Genomic DNA, 3,759 nt, shown 5'->3' with positions numbered 1-3,759 from the left:
CCTTTGGTGGAGTTTGCTTACAATAACAGTCATCATGCTAGCATAGGGATGGCCCCTTATGAAGCTTTGTATGGGCGGAAGTGCAGATCACCTATTTGCTGGGAGGAAGTAGGAGAGGCGGCTCTTGCAGGGCCGGAGTTAGTTGAGATCACCAGCAGAGTGGTGCCCATGATCAGAGAGAGGATCAAGACTACTCAGAGCAGACAGAAAAGCTATGCAGATATCCGCAGAAAGCAGATAGAGTTTCAGGAAGGTGATATGGTATTGCTGAAGGTGTCTCCAATGAAAGGAGTGGTTCGGTTTGGGAAGAAAGGTAAGCTAGCCCCACGGTACATTGGACCTTTTGAGATCTTGCAGAAGATCGGGAATGTGTCGTACAAGCTGGATTTACCTGCTTCTATGGAGAGAATTCACCCGGTTTTTCATGTTTCTATGCTCCAGAAGTTTGTGTCAAATTCGAGTAAGCTTCTTAGTGAGCCTGAGGTGGAGGTCCTTGGCGATCTCACCTATATAGAGCAGCCAGTGCGGATCCTTGACACACAGATCAGACAGCTAAGGAACAAAGAAATTCCAATGGTGAAAGTTCTATGGAACCACCACAATCTAGAAGAGTGCACCTGGGAGACACGGGAGTCTATGCTCTAGCAATATCCATATCTGTTTTAAGGTTAGTTTTCCTCTCTTTTTATGTGTTTAGTGTTTGAGGAACATTCGGGGATGAATGTTCTTAAGGGGGGAGAATGTAATACCCGGCTAGAGTCCGACATCGGAATTTCTGTAGTCCGGTGGAATCTCGGGTGTCGGAACCCTCTAGAAGGGTAGTACATATGTTTTTCTAAAGTGTTTTAACTTGTTTTAATGTTTTAAGTATAAAGGAAATGAGTTTTGAAGGGAAAAGAGCCAAGGGAGAAAATGGCAAGTTCGGGCGCCGAAAGTGAGTTTCGCCCGCCTAACCTTGCATGGTTTCGGATTCACGTTTGGCTGCCGAAGGTGGTCTGGCCAGCCACCTATAAAAGGCCCCAAGTCGGTGGAAGGATGATATTTTGCTTCCACCTTCAGTCAGAGGTGAGCCCAAACCCTTCCCAAGTTGACTTTCATGATCTTCTTCAAATCTTTCAAGGATTTAACAAGATTTTGTTATTTTTTGAAGTTTTTGAGCATAAAACCCAAGACTTGAAGTTTGGAGACTTGAGGAGTGTTTTCTCCATATCTCTACGTTAGGACCCTTCATCCTCTCGTTTACCAGAGGTAAGTGAAGTTTCCTGACATCTTTTAATGTTTTAAGCAAATTTTATGCAAGTTGGTTGGGTGGATATGCATGTTTCGGTTAAGTAGGTTTTATGTGAGTTTTGTGTACAAGCATGCTTATGTGATATTTTGATGTTGTTGTTTGGGGTTTTAAGGTAGTTTTAGACCCCTTTGTGCATGAAATTGAGTATATGCAGGTTGTGGTTTTGTTGGTTGCATGTGAGAGAAGTTTGGGCACGTTTGCATGAAGCAGAACAAGTTTCTGCCTAACTGGGAAATCCAGTTTTGGCCGCCGAAGGAAGGTTCAGCCGCCGAACGTGCTAAGGAGGTGGTTTCGGCTGCCTAAGCTCGCCCCCGAAGGTTTGGACTTTCGGCTCTGGAGCGGGGTTTCGGCCGCCGAAGGTGCCACCGAAGGTTAGAGACTTTCGTCTCTGGAGTGCCTTTCAGCCCCCGAACCTTGCCCCCGAAAGGGTTCGGCTGCCGAAAGTAAAGTTCGGCCGCCGAAGGTGCTTGAGTTTCGTCTCTGGAAGGGACTTTCGACCGCCGAACCTGCCGCCGAAAGTGCCCTGTCCAGCCTTCTTTTGCATGCTTTATGTGATTGTTTTAGGACCTTTTAAGGGGGTTTTGGGAAGTTTTATAGAGTTGTTCTTGAGCTCATCTGGTCCCTCATTTGAGTCCACCTGTGTAGGAACGGACCAGAGGAATCGCAGAGAGCAGCAGTGAGCACTGCTTCAGAGTCAGAGTCAGTTCAGAGTCAGCCAGAGGTGAGTAGAACTAGACTGAATCTTTTATTTTAAAGAAATCGAATGCCTAAAGCATGTTCATGCATCATGATGATTATAGTAGGTTGATTGCACTAGTTTCACGAATATGGTGCATTGCATAATATGATGAATATGATGATGTGGATGGACCAAGGCGACCCTAGTAGCCCTAGAGCTGTTGTAAGACCTGGCCGGGCTAGGCATACAGATGTTGTAAGACCTGGCCGGGCTAGGCTTACGGACGTTGTAAGACCTGGCTGGGCCAGGCATACAGGGGTTATAAGACCTAGCTAGCCGGGCCAGGCATACCGATACAGGAGGGAGTTTTGGTGGTCATGTCTATCCGTGATATGAAATGTTTGTGCTGTGACACATTCATAAGAGCATGTCATTAATGAATTGTTTTCCTTGTTTCTACTCATTGGGCTTTATAGCTCACCCCTTCCCCATAACCCCAGTTTTGCAGGCTCAGAGGTCAGGGGAGGATCAGCAGAGGTCAGAAAGAATAAAGAGACGTGTAATAGATTAGTGTGGACATGTAAAATTGTAAAGAGATGTAAATATTATAACGAGCTATGTATAGTTCTGTGCTTGACCCAGATGTGATGTAAATCCCTCTTATGTATACATGGTCTATTTTATGGATATGTCTAGTTGATGTGTGGTTTAACATATACTGTGTGGACTCAGCTAGGGCTTTAATGAGTGCTCTGGCAAGGGGGTCTGTGTACAGAGTTAGTGCATGCACAGGTTGAACCATGGGACAGGGTTGAGTTTTTATGTTTACAGGTTATGTTTGATCATGTATGGGATTTTACAGATACCCAGAGAGTATAGCAGGCTTGCTACGGGTCTCGGCGGCCTTAAGCCGATCTGGATCCTAGCGCCGGTAGCGGTCCGGATTTCCGGGTGGTTACACTCAATACTGAAGGGGATCTAATGGTCGAACAGTTTGTTCGATCATTGAAAGAAAATGTCTTTGATTGATAAACTAACTTGGAGCCAAGCACCGTTAACAGTTGGGAACAATTCGAATGAGAATTCCTCAGTCACTTTTATAGTACTCATCGATTTGTGAGCATGATTGAACTTACAAACACCTTCCAATGAGCAAAAGAACCTGTTATTGACTACATTCATACGAAGAGGAATTTAAGTTTAAATTGCAAAGATTGCCTCTCAAAAATATTCTCTTTAGGTATGTGTATACAAGGCATGCATTGGGGGTTGAGTTACATTCTTCAAGGCATCAAGTGTAAGACTTTTGAAGAATTAGTTACTCGTGCTCATAATATGGAGCTTAGTATTACTGTAGCAGAAAGCCAAGGATTTCCAATGCAAGAGCCTAAAAAACCTAATGAGAAGTATGAGTTTTGCAAAGGGGAAAAAGCTTCTTCAAAAGTTAAAAAAATACAATCTATGGTTGTCAATACAACACTATTCAAGTTCTCTATTCATGCCAAATTAAAAGAGAAGAAAGAAGAAAATAGTACTCCTACCAAGAGTTATGGTATAAAGAAAATCACCTTGAAAAACGATAAGAGAAGCAATATCTTTTCTCTGATTCTGACGTACATGATTTGTTGTAAGCTGACTTCATTGAATTGCCCACGATGAAACGTCCTAAAAAGGTTGATCGTGTGAATGATCCAAACTATTGTATATATCATTGATTGATTAGTCATCCTATGGAAAAGTGCTTCGTCTTAAAAGACAAGATTATAGAGCTACATGCAAGAGGAGATGT

This window comes from Manihot esculenta, chromosome 12 (genome assembly GCF_001659605.2).
Source record: "Manihot esculenta cultivar AM560-2 chromosome 12, M.esculenta_v8, whole genome shotgun sequence".
Taxonomy (NCBI): domain Eukaryota; kingdom Viridiplantae; phylum Streptophyta; class Magnoliopsida; order Malpighiales; family Euphorbiaceae; genus Manihot; species Manihot esculenta.
The sequence above is the reverse complement of the archived record's forward strand: the minus strand, read 5'-3'. Positions refer to the sequence as shown.